The 21,443-nt window shown below is 44.1% G+C and overlaps 1 long non-coding RNA gene across 1 annotated transcript in view; it reads right to left on the bottom strand.

Annotated features, from left to right (window-relative positions):
- Nucleotides 1-202: 202 nt before the first annotated feature.
- Nucleotides 203-21,443, bottom strand: part of LOC105487914 (uncharacterized) — a 276,851-nt gene continuing 255,610 nt past the window's right edge. The window contains exon 6 of the long non-coding RNA XR_011621457.1: nt 203-1,802. This is a non-coding gene — a long non-coding RNA (uncharacterized lncRNA). The remainder of the gene's footprint in view (nt 1,803-21,443) is intronic.

Below are 21,443 nucleotides of genomic sequence, written 5' to 3'. Positions count from 1 at the left end.
AGCATTCACAGAGTTCAGGGAATAATATAATGAAGCCCCAGGTACCTCCACTTTAATAGTATTTACAGTATTTAGTAGTTTCACAACCTTGTTTTATTTATCTCCATTATATTTTCTTTCCTATTTATTTATTTATTTATTTATTTATTTATTTTTTGAGACAGCGTCTCACTCCATCGCCCAGGCTGGAGTGCAGTGTCATGAACATAGCTCACTGCAGCCACGACTTCCTGGGTTTAAGTGATCCTCCCACCTCAGCCTCCCAAGTACTAGGGACCAAAGGTGCACCCTACCACACTGGGCTACTTTTATTTTTTTAAGAGATGGGGTCTTGTCACGTTGCCAGACTAGTCTCAGACTCCTGCGCTCAAGCAATGCTCCTGCCTCAAGCCTCTCAAAGTGCTGAGATTACAGGTTTGAACCACTGCACCCAGCCTTTGTTATATTTTCTATACCATTTTGTTATTGTTGTTGGAATATGTCCTATCAATTCCAAGACATCATATCATTTCTCCCATAAGCACTTCAGCATTTCTGACAAATAAGGCTTTAAAAACACCACAAATTCACAAAAGCATTAACACATCTTAAAAAATGAATAAATAGTCTTTAATACTTTTCAATACCAAAACTATAGTCAAATTTTCCCTTATTTTCTCAATAATATCTCTTTTAAGTTGGCTTAATCAAATCAAATGAGAATACAGAATTTAAACTGAGATTCTAAATGGCAAGAAAGAAGAGGCACAAGACATAGGAAAAGGCCACCAAAACCCCAGGAGAACTCAGCAGCAGGGCCTGAGGTGGGTGCTCATTTGGTGTGTGTGGCAGCAGAAGAAGGCCAATATTGCTCCAGCACAGTTTCCGGAAACCTGACCCACAGTGAAAAATGTAAACACTAAAGCCAGAAGCTGTTAGTTCCTTATGATGAGAGTGTAATCAGTATTACAAATAGCTTAAGGTCAAGGTCAAAGATACTGGCATGGGTAATAAAGGGATACAAAAGTGCAGAAGAGAAAGACAGTGGCATGAGCCTTGGAGAGACTTCCAAGCAGTAAGACTTCTAAGTAAATCCTCCAAGAAAGACTTCCTAGGTGGGGTCTTGAAGTTGTGCAAGATCTTTAACTCAGTTCTGCCACCATCTGTTTATGCAGAGGGTATAAACTTCATTACTTTGATGGTTCTTGCAAGTCAAGTAAATGAGTAAAGGAGACTGAGGGTAAACAGATTCTCCCTAGAGCCTCCATAGGGCAAATGTCCCCATCAACACCTTGATTTTGAATTCCTGATCTCTAGAATTGTGAGAGAATACATTCCTGTTCCTTTAAGCCACCATGTCTGTGATCACTTGTTATGGCAGCTATGAGGAACTAATACATCCTCCTTCACAGTGTTGTGTGGATTAAATGGCACATGGTAATGACTAGATGAAGGTTAAACCTTCTCTTCATCTATTTCTTTTCTGTGAAATGATACGAATACCACTCACCTGGAGGCCTGGCTGGTCATGTGCAGAGGAGGATTTCCCCTGAAGGTAAGAAACGTCTGCCTCAGGCTACTCTCTTGCATGGTCCCCTTAAAAGATATTCCTCATGTCATCTGTTTTTGCAGAAATTGCAAAAGTACGACATCTTAGTACTTTTTTTCCCCAGAGAACCTCCCAAGCTATACAAGCCTCAGGCGTCACAAGCTGGATCTGGCTTTGGTTGTTGGTTGTGTGGACTAAAAGTCTGCAATCCTCAGTAGGTTATCAAGTGGATATGCACCATGCACCTCCTATGTGCCAGGCATTGCGAGGCTACCTGGAAATGGAGAGAGGAGAAAGGAAACATCGTTCTTCAAATCTACTGTAACTTCTGCCCCATCTCTAAAAGGTGGGACTTGTTTATATCCTGCCTCATTCCACCAAAGATTTCATGTACTCACAGGAAACAAGCTCAATAAAACCATAAACCTCAAAAAAAATTGAAGTCAGTAAAAATACCAGAGAGAGGATAGAGGCTTTGTGGATGAGGCCAGTTACCTTGGCCCTATTATCTGTGAGGGTGAACAGGAAATCAGCAAGGTTGGGAATGATACTACAGAGAACAAGAGCACTACGGTCACTGACAGGTCCACAGCAGCAGGACTGTCACTCAGAGGGACACACTGCAGTCACCAGGTGAGTAAAGTGGTCCAGGGCAAGGGCACACAGACTGCAGATACCTTGCTATAGAACTTGGACTTCACCTGTTAGCAACTGGGAGCCACCCAGGTGTCTGTGAGCATGGTGGTGATGTGAGGTCACTCACAAGACTATTTATGTGATGTGATTTCAGGCTACTCAGATATCCTTAGTCCTGCATTTATGCCTTTTCCTGTATCTGATTATGTCTCTGCACCTGGCAACAGATCTCTCCTAGCTTCCAAGGGATCACATGACCCAAGATTGGCCATTTTTCTCTCTTGGTAATTTGAATATTGAGGCACACAGATGTGGCAAAAATGGACAGTAGAGCTGCGTACTGTGGTCGCAGTTGCAGGAGAGAAGTTTCACCTATCCTTACTTCCAAGGCCCCCGGAGCTACATGGTTCATGTCTTTCCTGAATCTTAGTTGTTGATTCCTTACTTCTGTGGGATTCCCTTGTTGTGTTTGGCCATTTTTGCATTGCTATAAAGAAACATCTGAGGCTGGGTAATTTATAAAGAACAGAGGTTTATTTGGCTCTTGGTTCTGCAGGCTGTACAAGATGCATGGTGCTGGCATCTGCTCAGGGAGCTTACCATCATGGTAGAAGTTGAAGGCACATTGGGAATATCACATGGTGAGAGCAGGAGTAAAAGAGGGATAAGAGAGAGGTCCCAGACTATTTTAAACAACCAGAACTAACTGAGCGAGAACTCACTTATCACCACAGGGATGGTGCTAAACCATGCATGAGGGATTTTTCCCCAGGGTTCAATCACCTCCAACCAAACCCCACCTCCAACACTGGGAATATGTCAACAGGAGATTTTATTTTGAGGAGACAAAGATCCAAACCATATTACCTGTGTTCTTCAAACATATTCATTTTGTGCTAAAGTTAGTTGGAGGTAATTTCTGTTACTTGCAGTCAATACTTGGCAACCGTAACCCAAATCCTAACCGCTGGTTTCTTCATTTCTCCATACAACTGCCTAATACAGTCAATTCATTAGCTTTAGATTTTATCCCTTAGAAGTAGGCAAAATGACTCTGGGAAGAGAAGATTGTGGATTCTAAGAAGCCATTTACATGTTAGTATAAATTAACATTATCCTTTCTTGAAGAAGTATTTTGAAAGTGGGGAAAATAGAGGGTGAGGAGAGTGTATCATTGGGCAAGAAAGAGGAAATCGAAGTTCTGGGAAGCCCCTTTAACAGTTTCTAGAGTTCTGTCTCATGTTAAACTCATATTCCTCTTACCATTCTCTCTCTTATTTCCTGACTCCTGGCAACCCCAGTTCTTTTCAGCCTACTGGACATCTCTAAGAAATTCTGGGACCTGTTGACGGTCACTAAGAGAAGACTACATTTCAAATAATTTAGACTCTTCCATGAACAGGACCCACAGCTCTCTGGTCTCTGCAGGTGGCCATGAGGCATATGCACGAACACTTCCAGGTACAGAAAGCAGCTGTCCCTCTCAGCAGTCAATCCCTTTGAAGATCAGTGTTTACGTGAAGCTAAATTCAACTTCATGGATGATTTACCTATTGGCTAGAAGTTTTTCTTCTGAAATCAACCTGCTTTATTGTCAACATATAGTCCTTCAAACACTGGAAAACAGTTATTGAGGAAGCATAAAGATTTCACGGAGCAAAATGTATCTAGGCCTCACAGGCACACATTTAGATTTGTTGATGGGCTTCCCATGCTGGGTTATTTCTCCATCTTGTAATTGTCTCTTTGCAAATGTAAGGCCAGAACTGGGCAAAGAACGAACTCCAGATATGGTCAAATCAATGCAGAAGAATGCAGGCCTATCACTTCCCTTGATCTGGGACTTAAACTTCTGTGAGATTGTATAACATTTTGTTAGCTTTCTAAATCATTGGTTTGTTGCAAGCTCAGTTTATTCAGAAGAAAGATAATGATGGAGTTAAGAATGGAGAGTAGAAAAAAGTCATAGAAGTTTACCTGCTTGCTAAGGTATTTTGACTTTTACCTGTTGATGATGAAAAACATGTCTGTAGCTAGAACAGATCACATATGTCCTAAGTGCTATATTTTCAATTCAGTGTTTGAACCCAAATATAGGACTTCTCTTTTGCCCTGCTTGTCCTGGACTGGGGCTGCTCCCTGTGTGGTTTGACCCAGTGGGAGCTCCTTGCTAGGGAGGGGCTGGATCCTGAAGGGAGTTGTCTTCCTCTCTCCAAGGAGATTTCCATTTCTTTCTTCTTTTTTTTTTTTTAGATGGAGTCTCACTCTGTCGCCCAGGCTGGAGTGCAGTGGCACGATCTCCGCTCACTGCAAGCTCTGCCTCCCGGGTTCAGGCCATTCTCCTGTCTTACCCTCCCGAGAAGCTGAGACTACAGGCGCCCACCACCACACCCAGCTAATTTTTTTTTTTTTTGTATTTTTAGTAGAGATGGGGTTTCACCATGTTAGCCAGGATGGTCTCGATCTCCTGACCTCATGATCTGCCCGCCCTGGCCTCCCAAAGTGTTGGGATTACAGGCGTGAGCCACCACGTCTGGCCATCCATTTCTTATTTTTAAGCACAGCTCTCTACACCCACCTCCACCCCCGCCTGCCTTATGAAGTATCTGAAAAACATAGTGGTTGATTATATGAAGAAATGTAAGGTCAGAGAAGTAGCCATTGGATCTGGCAAGCCCAAGGGCATTAGTGACCTTGAACAGAGACGTTCCTGTGGAGTGAAGGGAGATGAAACCTCTTTATTTCCATTACCACCAGATTGATTTGGACACTTCTCATCTGGCTCCTGGGTGACCTCCGCCTCCTAATCTCCCTCATCAACCCATCCTCACATTACCACCATCTTGGGCACAGGCCGAGACGTAACTGTTTCCTACTTACATCTTTGGTGCTGCATTTTCTTGATGACAAAGCCCTTCACAATCAAGTCCCCACAATCTGTCTTGCCCTGTCTCGGACACCCAGTATTCTAGTTACTCTGGACTATTTCTTGTTTCTCAAGTCATGTGCCTGCTACCTCGGTGGTCTGATCATTTAGCTCCTTTCTGCAGCAGGCAGTTTTTCTAAGACTTTGCTCACGGAGCCATCTGGAATCTCTCCAAACTTTCCCTGACTCTCCCTCTTCTGATTACCTGGCATAGCAGGGGTGAGGCGGCAAGCTGAGAGATAAGGGAACTTCACTTCTAATTCTGGCTCTGCCACTAACAGGCTTGGTGACTTCGGTAAAGCCCTTCTCTGCTCTGAGTCCCAGTGTCCTACTCTCTGAAATGAGGGGGTTTGACTGCAATGGTTTTAAGGGTCCTTTCATCTGGAATATTCTCTGATTCCAAGGACAGTGGTATAGATTACATGTGGGACATCTACCACCAAAACTGTAGAAAGAGAGGCTATTAAACCCTGTTAATTAGAAACTAACCTGGTCTTTGGCTAAATGGAGAAGAAGGTGATAGTGGGGGCTTCTATGGGGAACCTGCTTTGCTGGCTGGTTTTCCATGCCTAGGTCTGGGGCACAGCATCTGACAGGTAAACTTGGCCGTTGTTCAGGATTGGCCAATGGACCCTCACTGAGCCAGCATGGCCAGTTCCAGGTTTCAGATACTTCTTCAAATTTCCAAAGCTTTGGGGACTGAAATAGAATTTTATTTTAAACCATTGTTATGTGACGGTAAAAGTGTTCCTCACTTTGAGATGCCTAGTGATGACTAGTTTTATTTTTATACCCACCATTTCCTCTTGAAGAAATTAAACAAATAAACAGATGCCACGCTCTCTCCCTCTTCTCTTTTTTGGCTTAGGTCCTCCGACAATGCAGTGCTTTCTGCACCATCTGCTGGCTCTGCAAAGGTAATTAACCAAATGCACACTATTCCCAGATGAGGCTGGTTTATAAAGGACAAACCACGCCAGGAAAACGGAGAGGAACAAAGTAAGATCATGGCAGACAGGCAAGGCTGCTGCAGTCCTGGCTGCCAGTGGAGTGTGTTGTTAGAGCTTCTTGTCAAATTGTAACTCCTAAAAATGAATTCAAACAGATTTAACCACCCCTGGAATTTCACCCCTGCTGGGAGCCCTAAAGAATTGTAGGGTGTCCAGTATTTTCTGACTCCCAGATCTTATTTTCTTTTTTTTTTTTAATTATACTTTAAGTTCTAGGGTACAAGTGCACAACGTGCAAGTTTGTTACATATGTATACATGTGCCATGTTGATGTGCTGCACCCATTAACTCGTCATTTAGATTAGGTATATCTCCTAATGCTGTCCCTCCCCTCTCCCCACTCCCCACAATAGGACCCGGTGTGTGATGTTCCCTTTCCTGTGTCCAAGCGCCAGATCTTATTTTCTATATTTAAAGTAATTTTTAAAGAAGGAGAAATAAAAAGTAATGTCAGTGGAAGCTCAAAGTGAAAGGCTGTGTGGGACATTGGACTTGGGATCAGAGGCAGGCGGATTCTATCATTCACCAACTCTCTGACCTTCAACATGTCATTCAACCCCCCTGAGCCTAATCCCTACACCTGTAGGTTGGGAACAGTAATAACCCCAGACCTTCAGGGCCATTGTAAGAATCAGTGAAACAACAAATTTAGGTCAGAAATCGTATCCAGTGCCAGGTTAGTACCAAGTCCATCCTAAGTACTAGTTGTTAACATTCTCTTTGTCAGGTGAGGATTCATGACAGATGGCCTAATCCACTCTTAGCGGCAGGGAAGTAATAATCCTTCTAACAAAATTCACGTTCTAAAAGGAGCAGAAGCATTGGAAATAAAATGAGAGAATAGAGGGGCTGACTTTAACAAAAAAAAGTAAGACCTAAAAATGTGTTCGGGGACAGAAGGCATAATTATAGGCTATACATACTCAAAATACATAAATCCCAACAAAGTCAGTGTTCATTTGGATTAAGATTTACGGATTTAAATAGGAGCTATGCGGTAGAAATGTAAAGAGTGAAAAAAATGAAAAAACAAAAAGATAGGTTGTAATAAGATTAAAATATGAATTGCAGAAGCAGAGAACCATCTTCTTGCGAATGAGGATGTCCTTACTTGGCACATTTAAAGTTAGAAGGGACCAAACGGAAGATGGTTCTTAGCAACCTTACAGAGGCGCTTAGAAGACAGAGGATGCCGTGATGATGATGATGATGATGATGATGATGATGATCACAACAGCGATGGTGATAATGACAGTGATTGTTTTTTTGTTCTCTTTGCTGGTGTGGTCAGGGCTCAAGGAACCTGTTTCTGGTTTCCCAGAGAACAATGTCCCAGATAGTGCTGTTTTATGAGAGTCCCAGGTTCCTAAAGGCAGTCAGAAGGTTGGTGTTTGTTTTCTAAGAGCAACAAAAGATGTCTGAGTCAGTAAAATGATGACAGCTGTCAACAGTCCACAGTCCCCTCACCAATAGCCAGACCTCGATGTTTACAAAGCAAGTGAATCTTAGTAAATATCAAATTAACCCACACTTGCCACTGGTGCCAGAGCTCTTAAAATGTCATCGTACCAAGGGACACCTGGCTCATTGCCCTAACCAGTCGCCGGCAGCCCAACCTAGAGGAACAAAAGACACCGCGATCCTGGTTTATTTGGGGGACTTTATCTTCTTCATACTCAACAGGTTTCAATATTGACATTCTCCCTGGTGATGGCTGGAATCCAAGGCACAATGACCTAAATGCATCCAATTTTTCCTTTGAAATCCAGCTCAGATAGTGCCAATCTGTGACGTGTTCCCAAAGACTATTACCAGCGACAAGGAGTTAAATGCTCCATCCTTTGTCCCATGTTATGTCAGGGACGTCCTGGTATTGTTGGTCAGATCAACTTTCTTCTACTAAAACTCCCAATTATAGTAGAGAGTACTAGGTGTGGGTTGGTTAGCTGGGCATATGTTGGTTCAGAGAGGCATTTTATAAGAGGGAACCTTTGATTTTAAGACATGAGGGTTTTCTTAAATTGATGAAAGAAAAAATGGAATTCCAGCATATGGACCCAGGGAGGACTTGATGGGTGGGGCTAGGTCTGTGTTCTTGTTTGCTTGGCTGGAGGGTGCAGGAGGGCATTGAAAGTTTGCAAAGGTAGGATCAGAAAGGGATCTGCATGGCACATCAGGGAATTTAGACCTTATCTTGTAGACTGAGGAAGCCATTCAAGAGTTTAAAACAGCAGTGACATGATTATACCTGCGTTTGAGAAGATCCACTCTGGTGGCCCTGGGGTGGATGGATTTGAAAGATGTAAGCTAGATGCAGGGAGACCAGGGCACTGGTTATTTCAATCATTTCTGTGAGAAAGGAGAGACCCTGAAATCAGGCGCCTGCATATGGGTGGGAAGTAAAAGGTCGGTTTGAAAAAGGAGGCATATTTGACCAATTTTAAGGCTAGTTGGCAAAAGAAAAGTTTTGAAGTCTGGTGTCATGATTAGAATTCTGATGGCCACTCAGTATCTGGATGGCCTTGGGCACATTTCTCTTGATGAGCTTCTGTTTTAAAGTCTCCAAGGCAGGCTTGTTTTATAGATTCAATAAAATAACAAACGTAAGGAAAGGAGTCAGTGCCTTGCATTGAAAGTGCTCACGTGATACCTTGCCAGTACTGGGAGGGATGGGTGGAGGGGATCTGAGTTACCTGTGGCCATTTATGTTCCCGCCTGTAATTCTTCTAGTAAAGAGAGAAAGGTTTAAAGATAGGATGGCACCTCCTTCACTTCTGCATGTTCAGTGCCTACTTTGGTGGCCTACACATGTTTCTGGAACTAAACCTAATTATTAAATTCTATCAAGTATACTTCTGGATGGGAGAAGGAGGAAGAAGGTATCAGGGTGGCAAATGGAAGGCTTAGAGAATAATTCTGCAGTTTTCAGAAAGATGAGTTTCCTTGATACTCACATCAGAATGGTTAGAACAGAGGCTACTGTTTTCTTCCCATGTTAAAAAGGGAGATGAAGTTCTGAGAGGTGAAGTGATTGTGCACAGTTGTGCTGCTAACTAGTGGGAGTGCTGCGAGAGCCTCTTTGAATCCCAAGACACAGCTGCTTGGGATGGGAGCATCTGGCCCAGCAGTATTCCGCAGTTCATGGCACTCCGGAGAAGGCAGATGAAGCAGTTGCTCCTTTAACAGTATTCTCGTGGGCAGCATTTCCCTCCCCCACAGAACCTGGCTGCTGTTTGCAGAACATTCAGATGCTGAGATGTGAGCTGGAAATCCTACAAACAGCATCACTGAACGCAAGACAAAGGACGGGTATTTCTGAGCACACAGGGGAGAGTGGCCAACACCAAGACTTCTCTTTGATCACTCCTGCTGAGATCTTCAACTCCCAATGACATGGTCTGTCATATAATCTGGACCCCTTTCCACCCCTTTCATCAGCTTTCTTTCTGTACCCACCCCAGAAATGGCATTCTAGTATTTTTTGGAGAAAGTCCAACTTCCTTGGCCTGACACTGGAGAACTTCTTCTCCCAGCCCCACCTGCCTTTCTTTTCCAGCACTATCTTTCTACTTTTACATATTCCTTCTCTCATAATCAAGGAGTCTGGATGACCTGGGGCTTTCCTACTCCTGGGTCTTTGCCTGTCCCTAAAATGCCTTACTCTGAGGTCAGATAAATTTGAGTTTGAGGCCAAGCTGTGTAATTAATTAGACGTGTGACCTTGAGCATCCCTGAGCATAACATCCCTGAGCTCAGTCTATTCGTCTTGACAAAGGGAAACTTGAAGGCTTGTGCTGAGGATGAAATCAGCAAGCACATGCCAGGTGCAAATGCACAGTAAGTATTCAATGCTCTCTGCCCCCACCCTCTAAAATGAGTTTATGTCCAGCCTCCTCCATGTTCCTGACCATCACACAAAGCCATCTCTCTCCCCTCTGCCTCCTAGAAAAGTAATAATCACTGAGACTTACTGAGTATTTACTACAGGCCCAGCACTATGGACATGAATAATCTCTTCTGATGTGCACCATAGTCCAGTGAAGAAAATATCCTCATTACGTATATTTTATATTCTTAGAAACTAAGACTTAGGGAGATCCAGAAATTTGCCTCGGGCTGGCAGCTGAATGGGAAAGAGTGGATTCCCACTTAGGAATTCTAATAATGTCCACATTACTAGATATAAAATGCCTGTGTCCCAAAGTGACATCGCTGTAAGACTTATCCTAGACAGCTATGTAGTATGTGCTCAATTAAGCAGACACTTGCGGGATCCCTAGCTTTCCAACAAGTGTGGTCAACATCACTTCAGTCTGTGGCGGTCAGGAGGGCTTCAAGGAAGAAGTGATCATATGTCTTCCCAGCTAAGCCCTTCTCAAGATTTGGCATTTCTGAGTTCTCCTTTGCCTTTCAACAACTTCATTCTTTCTCACCCATCGTGGGGAGAAAATCTTCAACAAAACATAGTAGATTAATTGACAGGATTCTGTGAGCACAAGAACAGGGTGAAGCTCTGCACTAAGATGGGAAATTAACATGGGAGATCACTGTTTGTGCAGTGGATGCTGCTCTGTGAAGACTGTGGAGGATCTGAAGCTTGGAGGATCCAACCTCACTACTGCGGACTGGAGAAAGGGGGCAGGCAGGAAACCTCCAGGGTCTGATGCAACCTCCCTGGGATGCAAAGACAGAGGGGCTATTGAGGGGAAGAGGGAGTCTTCGAGAGAGAGGGAAACACCTAGAAGCCCTTCCCAGGTTGATTCTGCACGAGAGGACAGATAAACAGTAGGAAGAAGAAGTCGCCTATTGCATCCCACCAGGACTTCTGATGTGGGTGGCCAGTCAGACTTTCTGGAATTAAACTGACCAGGCTCAGGCGCCCTCCCTGACACAGTGGGCATAACTAAAGAGAGTGAGAGAGCATGTTCTTCTTGAAGTCAGGAACCCTGCTTTTTCCTCTTTCTCACATTGCACACAGTAAGCGCTTCATGTTTCTTTCACACTTGCACTCAGTGGCTGTTTCTGAAGTATTTTCTGAGCAACGACTGATCCCTCACAACCATGAACCGAGCCATGCCCACTCTCCAACGCCCCTGTTTTCCTCTTTCTGGTGATGTACAGTTAAATGCTAGACCTCCAACTTTAAACTCCACACAGAGCCTTTCCCTCCCATTTCTTACTAGGGTTCACCACTGCTCTCCCTGTCCTTTGTTGGGTCTCCTCCCCACAGTTTTGAGGTTTGAAACTTGCAAGCTCCAATCCATATGATTGTTTCTCATGGAGTTCCTGATGCAGCCTGCTCTTCCCTCTTGGCACTACAGTGACCCATGCTCTGGTGCATCAGGAGCATGATGGACAGCTTCACGGGTGAAATGGTGGAAAGAGCATGAACTTGGTGTGAACAGTCTCAATTTCAACCCGACCCAGTCACTTACTTTTAAGGAGACTTAGGCAAGTGTCAATCTCTTACCTAAGATCTCTGGCTGAGTCCAGACTCTCTCCTCCCGTGGTTTTATGAGGGTTAACACCAGAGCTATGCTGGCTACCACTGCACACACACCTCCTGATACTCCTGATAGACAGGCTCAAAGTGTGACATCAAAGCACTGACTGGCAACCAGAGCCCCATCTGGGGCATTGTTTGCCGAGAAGGAGAGGAAAGGTGTGCAGCCGTGGGAACACCAAGCCCTTCCAGGCAAACAAGCCAATATAAACCTGCCACACTCTTTTGCTTTTTTTCCCAGCCACCCAGTCACAATCAGGGAAATCAAAGTTCTCTTTAGGCTGTACTCTTCCCTTAAAGTCCCCATGCCTCCTCCCTCCTTCTCAGAACCTCCTCAGGAACATGAGGCCCTTGTGCTGAGGATACAAAAAGTTCAGATCAAAGAGGCTACTGATTCATTTGAGGTCACCAGGAAAGGGTGTCAGATCTCTACCTGGGTTCTGCTCACCCATCCCTCGGCCTATTCTCCCTAGTCCTACTCCACATCTGTGCATTCACTCTAGCTGGTAAAGCAATACCACTTTCTCCTTCTGTAGGCAAAGGATTGGGAAAGCGTGGTTGTGAGGGAAATCTTCCATGAGGTCGCCATCCTGGAGGATTTTCCAAGCTGAGCACAGGCAAAGTGACAGATGCTGTTTAACCACTCTCAGTGGTGCCAAGGGCTGCATGGGAAGGTAAGGCCAAATGGGAAGCTGAAGGTGAGAAGTGCTGAGAAGGAGGGTGGAAATCACACAACACCCTGAAGGTCTGGAGACATCACTGCAGACACCAACTGCCTCTCTAGGGCCATCTCCCACCACTGGCATCCCTCCCCGCCCCCATGGAAACCAGGGCTCTAGGTGTACTTGCCCTTTCTGAAATGTCCTGGCTGTTTCCTGTCTCCCTGATTTCACATCTCGTTACCTGCACTTGAACTGCCCTTTCTTCTCATGTCTACTGGAAGAAGAAAAGCTTGCCTCACATCTCTTTTCCTCCACAAAACCTTTGCAGACCTTTGTAGGCAGAGATGACTACTCCTCCCTCATGACCCTGGCTGCATTCCAGTAAAAATAACGATGGGTTCTTCGGGCTTTATATATACAGTATTGGTATATATCTGAAATATACATTTGTGAAATATGTATGTCAAATATAGATAGATAGATAGATAGATAGACAGACAAATAGATAGATACAATCTCATTCAATTCTTACAGCAACTCTGCATTATTATCCCCATTTACCCCCAAGCTTCCTGAACAGAGGCTTGGAGAGTTTAAGCAAGATTATTTAGCTCCTAAGTTTGGAACAAGACTCAAATTATTGCCTCCTTTTTCAGACACTACAAAGGCTTTCTATAGTATAATGCCGACGCTCTCTGATTCATTTACCTAACTGCCTCCCCTGCTATCAGGGCCTGGCTCTGAGTAGAAATCCAGTGCACATCTGTTGAATGGAATTGATTTGAAGAGAGCTGGCAATTAGAAGACTTGGAAGATGGCTCTCAGATGATGGGACAAGGTGCTTCAGAATGAAAGATGAATTAGGTAAGCAGGCACCAATTAGCAGAGGATGCTACAGCCTATGATAAGGAGCTTTAATTTGATAGGAGACAATTGGGAGCCATTCATCCTGCAGCTCGGAGAAAGGCATTGACAAGCCCCTAACGACACTCAGGGGCCTTTGAAACCTTTAATTGCTAACTGCAATTTTGCTATTTCTGTGTAGAAGTGACACAGGAGGATGAGCTCACAGCTGCCATATGCACTCAGGCTGCAGTGCCCATAGCAAGGGCACTGTAGGAGCATCCTTCCTCTCCTCTATGCACAGCAGAAACACTGCAAGTGAGCCCAGGTCATTTCTTTATGTGTCCCTGAACCCCAGGTAAAGGCCCCCCTGCCTCCCATATCTCCACGCCTTACTTACATGGCTCTTGGATTATAGGGAGCCCTCATATCACTGTTTCTCTTCTGCAACTTCTGCTCCCCACCTTTGCCCCACTTGTTAACCCCCAGGTCTCCATCCAAAGAAAGCATTCACAGCTTATAGAGTTTCAGTTCCAGTGAGGCATCTCCCATCACCACTTTAAAACACCACCAGGGCAAGGCCAGTGTGGAAAAAGAGGAAGGCGGCTATGAAATCCTGCTGATAGAGAAGTCATGGTGGGCTGTTTTGTGTTTTTATCTTTTATTTTTCCAAGTTTTGGATCCCTTCGCTTCTTCCATCAGGCACAAAAGCACTTGGAGGCCAGTATCTGGGCCTGGCCTTCAAAAGCCAGTGAGTGTCAACAGAGGAACGGATTCCAGACGCACGGGACAATGGCCTTTTCAAGGCACAGAATGCTGCTCAGTATTGAACTGGTTGCATGTGATGCAGTTTCTTGAACACATACAAACACTCCCATTTTCACCATCTCCATGATGGTGGCTTATTTACTGCTGAAAACGCCAGGGCCAATTCAAACTGCAAACATCTATCCCCACCCCAAAAGGGAAGAAAAAAATAAAAACCTGACAACAAAAAGCCACATATGAAAAGGAAAAGCCAACCCGTGTGCAACTGCGGGATTGGAACTCTGAAGTGGGCACCAGGTGCATTAATTACACTTGATTGCATGTTGGTTTATGACTGCGGTCACTTGTGTGCTATGTTCTTGCCCCGTAGCATCTGTGCCGAAGGATATCCTTGATATTTCACTAAGCAAGATGAATATTGGCCAGATGGTGACTTCAGGAGGACATAATTCACATAGCATTTTCCTGCTCCGACACAGATTTCTGTGAAGGAATCTTGAATGCCATGCTGAACAAAACAGAACAAGAAAACTCAATGCCCCGAAAAGGCTCAGCTGTAAGTTGAAGATTAATGGTCTCCACAGTGACACTGACAGGAGCCCAAATGGCAGCCGGAGCCCAGGCTCATGCTGCAGATCCTGCCAACCCATACCTCTGTCACTGCAGAGTGAGCGCTGACATCATCTGAGGCACCTCCAATTCACTTGAGGGGGGAAGGGCATTTCCTGGGCCCCAAAAAGACACACCACAGGAATCTGGGTCATTTACCTTTTTTAAAATAATTAATTTTGTGTAGTGACAGGCTTCATCAGCACCTGCGTACTTGGTAATTTGATTTTGATGGTGACCAAGTGAAGAATGTGCCCTGGGCTCCAGCAGTGGGCTCGTTCTGGTGCCCTGGAAGGGGAAAATGGGAGGGAAGCAAATCTCTCTCCTTGGAAACTCTTAGCAACACCGAGAAGCCCTGGTATTATCAGGCCACCAGCAAGCAAGCACAATGGCCCAGTTCCGAGTTGCTTTAGGAAAGTTCTTGCTCTCTGAGAGTACTATGTATCTGACCTACATGGAGTTAAAAAGGTAGGCGTTACACACTCGTCAGTGGTATTTTAAATGTGGTAAGCCTGTCTGGAATTTGTAAAACTTCTACAACCTACACACTTGAGTCCTGAACCATGAAATAAAGATATGGAGAGTGAAGGTCATCCTGCTACTAAACAAGGTCAGCCCAAGACAGTCTGAAAGCAATAGAAGCAGGGGGCCGGGGCGTCGCGTTCCTGAGGTCTCTGCAGACTGCCTGTGTCCTAGTGACGTGGAACCAAGACGCAAGACAAATCCTCAAGCAGGACCAAAATCATCCCTCCAAAATCACATGGCCATGTTGAATGGTTGCTGTTTGTTTGTTTTGAAGGAATAAATAACAGTGATAAAAGGGATGGAGGTCATTTTTTGAACACCCACAGCATGTGAGACTCCCTGCCGCACACGCCCCAATCACTCCTACAGCCACCTGCGAGGTGTACCCATCGAGAGATTGTGCCCCGGCATCAGACTGCCTGCTCTGCCACCTACTGCTGTGTGACCTCACACAACTGACTTAACCTCTCTGAAAGTCGGTTCCCTCACGGGTTAAATAGAAATAAGAATAGAACCTAGTTCACAAGCTGGTAAGGACTGAATGAGAGAATGCTTTGAAGCTTGGTAGAGAGCCTGGCAGACATCAAGTGATCAAAAAAGTCAGCAATCATTATTACTCAGCATGCGTAGCTGTGGAAGTGAAAGAGACTCTCAGCATCTCTACCAAAGGGTACCTCATTCTTACGCGATAAAAATAAGACCAGGCCTTCCTAGGCTGCTGCCTCCTGCCTCCTGCTAGGATGCAAATTCATGGCCAAAAGCCCAGTGACAACAGTCCCTCCTTTACCAGCACTCTTTGGCAGGCCAAGCTTTGGCAAACAGCCCACCATACGTACCCATAAAAAAACCCACCATTGTTTCATCCCGAGGCTTTTTGATCCCCCTAAATAAAATGTTACCACCCTCCCCACCCCACCCCCAGGACAGATTCAGCCTGCAGGGGAGTCAGCTTCTCCTGCTAGGTCACTCCAGCCAGGCAGGCCAGGCAGGATGACTCAGCAGCAGAGCCTGCTGCGGGGTCCGCCCACCCTCGGGTCAGCTGCGGCCAGAAAAGGAAGGCCTCTGTGAGACAAACAGAAAAGGACACTGCTCAGGTCCCCTGGGTGCAAAGCGTCCTTTGTCTGTGGGGACTTCAGACAGGAACCGCCCATGTTGACATTTCAGCTGGCAGAGCAGGCTCGGCCTGGCTGGGAGAGGCAGGAACCCCTGCAGAGGCTACAAAAGATAGTCCACACTTCTTTAACCCAGTCAGATGCCACAGTCCCTGTCCTTTGTACGTATTAATACACATAACCTCAGACTTACGCGTTTTCTATTATTATCCCTATTTTGGAGATGGGGACACTAAAGCACAGAGAAGGCAAATAACTTGTGCAGGGTAACACAGCCATGAAGTGGGGAAGCAGGACTTACACCAAAGAGTTGTGGCTTCTAAGCAGGTGCACACAGCATCCAGGTCTGTCCTTCTGGCTGCATGTTATTCCCTCCCTCTCTGCTCTGCTGCTTCTCGGGGAGCTCAGAGCTGAAGGTAGCATTTCATGGTTTCTGGAGCCTGGCCCCCTTCCTCCATCCCCTTCACTGCCCAAAAACAGGACTCACCCTCTCTTCCCTGGATGCCATCACTACCTCCTAACCAGTTCTCCTTCCACCCAGGTTCACTCTTCTTGACCATCTCACCTCCCATTTGATGCTCCAGCAGTAAATACTGTTTGGAGGGTCCCACACATGCAGAGCTGGCATCACCCATGCCTTGGCTAGCTCATGCTGTCCTGATTGCCCAGAACACCTTTCTTTCCCAGCCTCTGCACGCTCGACTGCTCCTGTAGGACTCACCACCTCCAGGAATCTATTTCCCTTTCGTCGGGCTAGATGAAGTGGCTGGTTGAAGCTCACAGAACATCCAGTGCATATTTCTTGTGTGGCATTTTAGGACCAAGAGCTCATCTATGACTTTGCATCTCCCATGCTGGGCATCATTCCTGACATCTAGGTGGTGCTCCATGAAAGTCTGTTACACAACGCAAATAAAGGTGGCCTCCGTCAGTATGACCAGAGTCAACATGCTCTGCCACTGCAAATCCACGGAGGGTGCATGTGGTTATTGAAAATGCTGCTCTCTAAAAACTTCTAGTTCTCTGCCTTCCAGGCCCACAGTAGAATGGCCCTCCCTTGTTCTGCGAGGTTGGGAGAGGGCCATGTGGTCAGCTCTGGCCAATCAGATGTGAGCGGAAGTGAGTCATGTCACTTCGGTTGAGCATTCAATTACAGGGGTGAGATGCTCAGAGCAGCATTTCCTCCCTTATGGTGACCCAACGTGGGAGATGGTGGCTGCTCCATAAACCTGAGGCCCTGAGTGATTGCAAGAAGGAAACCTTGCAATGAACATATAATGTGACCAGGAGGTAAACCTTTGTTGTTTTGAAGCCCCTGAATTTATTTTTTAGCATAATGTATCTAATCCTGAAGGGAATAACTTAACTCTGTTATTAACTCATAAATGTTATTTTGAACATTTGCCAAGAATGGTCTTTCAAATAGAAGGTGGGATGCAACACCTAACGTTCATTCATAATAGTAAACACAAGAACTAGCAAAGCTTAATGAGTGATTTAGAAATAAATAAATGGTCATGGACATTCTTTGTGTTTCCTATCAGTACATTTATCTACCAAGCACGCTCTGTCCTTTTATCCTTTTGCTCCTCACCACAAGCCTGGGCAAGACTCAGGGCATACATTGTCCACTCCATTTGGAGAAAACTGTGTCTCAGAGAAGATGTTACCTGTCCAAGGTCACACAGCAAGAAAAGATGGGTCAGAGCTGGGTTTTCCGACTCCCAGCCTAAGATTCTTCATCCTGAACCAGACCTCCAAATGCATAGGGCTTTAAAATTTTATAACCTGAGAGGTAAAATTTGAGCCAATCTAAGGAAAAAATCAAATGCTGAATCATTTATAAAGGACTTAGTCTTTTGATTCTAAAGCATTCATAAATGGTAAGAGTTATATTTTGCCTTCACCCTTATCTCTTTCTCCTCTCCATGACCATCTGCTGAGTCATTGAAGCTGGTTGTTTCTTCCCTTGTGGAGTTCTTCACCCTCCCCTTTCTTTCTCATTTCACTGCCACCCCCCAAGTTTAATTCTTCCTGATGTTGTGTCTGAACTACTGTAACTGCCTCCTGATTGATTTCCCTGGCTCCATCCTGATATGGTTTGGATCTGTGTTCCCACTGAAATATCATGTCAAAATGTAATTAATCCCCAGTGTTGGAGGAGGGGCCTAGTGGGAGGTGATTGGATCTATGTTATTGGGGTACAGGTGGTATTTGGTCCTTCATGAATGGTTTAGCACTACTGTCTTGGTGCTATTCTGGGTGATACTGTGTGAGTTATTATGAGATCTGGTTCTTTAAAAGTATGTAGCACTTCCCCCTTCTCTCTCCTTCCTGCTCTGGCCATGTAAAATGTAACTGCTTCCCCTTTGCCTTCTGCCATGATTCTAAGTTTCCTGGGGCCTCCCAGCCATGCTTCCTGTACAGCCTGTGGAAGCATGAACCAATTAAACCTCTTTTCCTTTTAAATTACCCAGTCTCAAGCATTTCTTTGCAGCAATGCTAGAGAGGACTAATATACTCCCTTCATCCTATACTTAGAACTTGATGAACCTCCCTGGAGCATCACTCTCTGCATATCAGCTTCTCCATGCTTAGAATCTCCAGGAGTGCCCCATTTGATAAGGTCCATCACTTTCCCCAGCCTTCTCTGTTAGAATTCTCATCATCTACCATACTGGTTAAGAAGCCATTCTTTCTTCAACTACCCACATGTATTCTGGTGTTTTGTTTTGTTTGTTTGTTTTTAGCTTAGTGTGACTTTGAACTTCTGGCTCAATAAGATATACATATACACACATATGATATACATAGAGAGAGACAAATCCCAGAGCGATTGTCTTGTATTTTATTTTTATTTTTCCATAAGTTATTGGGGTATAGGTGGTATGTGGTTACATGAGTAAGCTCTTTAGTGGTGATTTGTGAGATTTTGGTGCACCCATAACCCCAGCAGTATACACTGTACTATAGTTGTAGTCTTTTATCCCTTGCCCCACTCCCTATCTTCCTTCCAAGTCCCCAAAGTCCACTGTACCATTCTTATGCCTTTGCTTTCTCATAGCGTAGCTCCCACATATCAGTGAGAACATATGATGTTTGGTTTTCCATTACGTCACTTACAATAATAGTCTCCAATCTCATCCAGGTCACTGTAAATGCTGTTAATTCATTCCTTTTTATAGCCGTGCAGTATTCCATTATATATATGTATATCACAGTTTCTTTATCCACTCATTGACTGATGGGCATTTGGGTTGGTTCCATGATTTTGCATTTGTGAATTGTGCTGCTATAAACATGCGTGTGCAAGTATCTTTCTCGAATAATGACTTCTTTTCCTCTGGATAGATACCCAGTAATAGGATTGCTGGGTCAAATGGTAGTTCTACTTTTAGTTCTTTAAGAAATCTCCACACTGTTTTCCATAATGGCTGTACTAATTTACATTCCCACCAGCAGTGGAGAAGGGTTCCCTGTTGACTGCATCCACACCAACATCTACTTTTTAAAATTTTTTTGATTATGGCCACTCTTGCAGGAGTAAGGTGGTATCACATTGTGGTTTTGATTTGATTTCCCTGATCATTAGTGATGTTGAGCATGTTTTCATATGTTTGTTGGCCATTTGTATATCTTCTTTTGAGAACTGTCTATTCATATCCTTAGCCCACTTTTTGATGGGATTGTTTGTTTTTTTCTTACTGATTTGTTTGTGTTCATTGTAGATTCTGGATATTAGTCCTTTTTCAGATGTATAGATTGTGAAGATTTTCTCCCACTCTGTGGGTTGTCTGTTTATTCTGATGACTGTTCCTTTTGCTGTGCAAAAGCTCTTTAATTTAATTAGGTCCCAGTAATTTATCTTTGTCTTTATTGCATTTGTTTTTGGGTTCTTGGTCATGAAATCCTTGCCTAAGCCAATGTCTAGAAGGGGTTTTTCAATGTTATCTACTTGAATTTCTGTAGTCCCAGGTCTTAGGTTTAAGTCCTTAATCCATCTTGAGTTGATTTTTGTATAAGGTGAGAGATGAGGATCCAGATGCATTCTCCTACATGTGGCTAGCCAATTATCCCAGCACCATTTGTTGAAAAGGGTATCCTTTCCCCACTTTATGTTTTTGTTTGCTTTGTCGAAGATCAGTTGGCTGTAAGTATTTGGGTTTATCTCTGGGTTCTCCATTCTTTCCCATTGGTCTATGTGCCTATTTTTGTAGCAGTATCATGCCATTTTGGTGACTATGGCCTTATAGGATACTTTGAAATCAGGTAGTGTGATGTCTCCACATTTGTTCTTTTTGCTTAGTTTTGCTTTGGCTATGCGGGCTCTTTTTTTGTTTCCATATAAATTTTAGAACTGGTTTTTCTAATTCTGTGAAGAATGATGGTGGTATTCTGATGGGGTTGCATTGAATTTGTAGATTGCTTTTGGCAGTATGGTCATTTTCTCAATATTGATTCTACCCATCCATGAGCATGGGATGTATTTCCATTTGTTTGTGTCATCTATGATTTCTTTCAGCAGTATTTTGTAGTTTTCCTTGTAGAGATCTTTCGACCCCTTTGTTGGGTATATTCCTAAGTATTTACCTTTTAGGAATTGAGTTCTTGATTTGATTCTCTGCTTGGTTGCTGTTGATGTATAGAAGAGCTACTGAGTTGTGTACATTAATCTTGTATTCGGAAACTGTTGAATTCTTTTATCAGTTCTAGGACATTTCTAGAGGAGTCCTTAAGGTTTCCAGGGTAAATGATCACATGGTCAGCAAACAGTGACATTTTGACTTCCTCTTTACCAATTTGGATGCCTTTTATTTCTTTCTCTTGTCTGATTGCTCTGGCTAGGACTTCCAGTGCTATGTTGAAGAGGAGTGATGGGAGTGGGCATCCTTCTCTTATTCCAGTTCTCAGAGTGAATGCTTTCAACTTTTCCCCATTCAGCATTATGTCGGCTGTGGGTTTGTCATAGATGTTTTTTATTACGTTAAGGTAGGTCCCTTGTATGCTGATTTTGCTGAGAGTTTTAATCATAAAGGGATGCTGGATTTTGTCAAATGCTTTTTCTGCATCTATTGAGATGATCATGTGATTTCTGTTTTTAATTCTGTTTATGCAGTGTATCACATTTATTGACTTGCATATGTTAAACCATCCCTGCATCCCTGGTATGAAGCCAACTTGATCAAGGTGGACTATCTTTTTGATATGTTGTTGGATTCGGTTAGCTAGTATTTTGTTAAGGATTTTAGCATCTAAGTTCATCAAGGATATAGGTCTGTAGTTTTCTTTTTTGGTTATGTCCTTTCCTGGTTTTGGTATTA

This window comes from Macaca nemestrina, chromosome 3 (genome assembly GCF_043159975.1).
Source record: "Macaca nemestrina isolate mMacNem1 chromosome 3, mMacNem.hap1, whole genome shotgun sequence".
NCBI lineage: Eukaryota > Metazoa > Chordata > Mammalia > Primates > Cercopithecidae > Macaca > Macaca nemestrina.
Note: the sequence above shows the minus strand (reverse complement) of the source record. Positions and strands in the feature narration are given on the sequence as shown.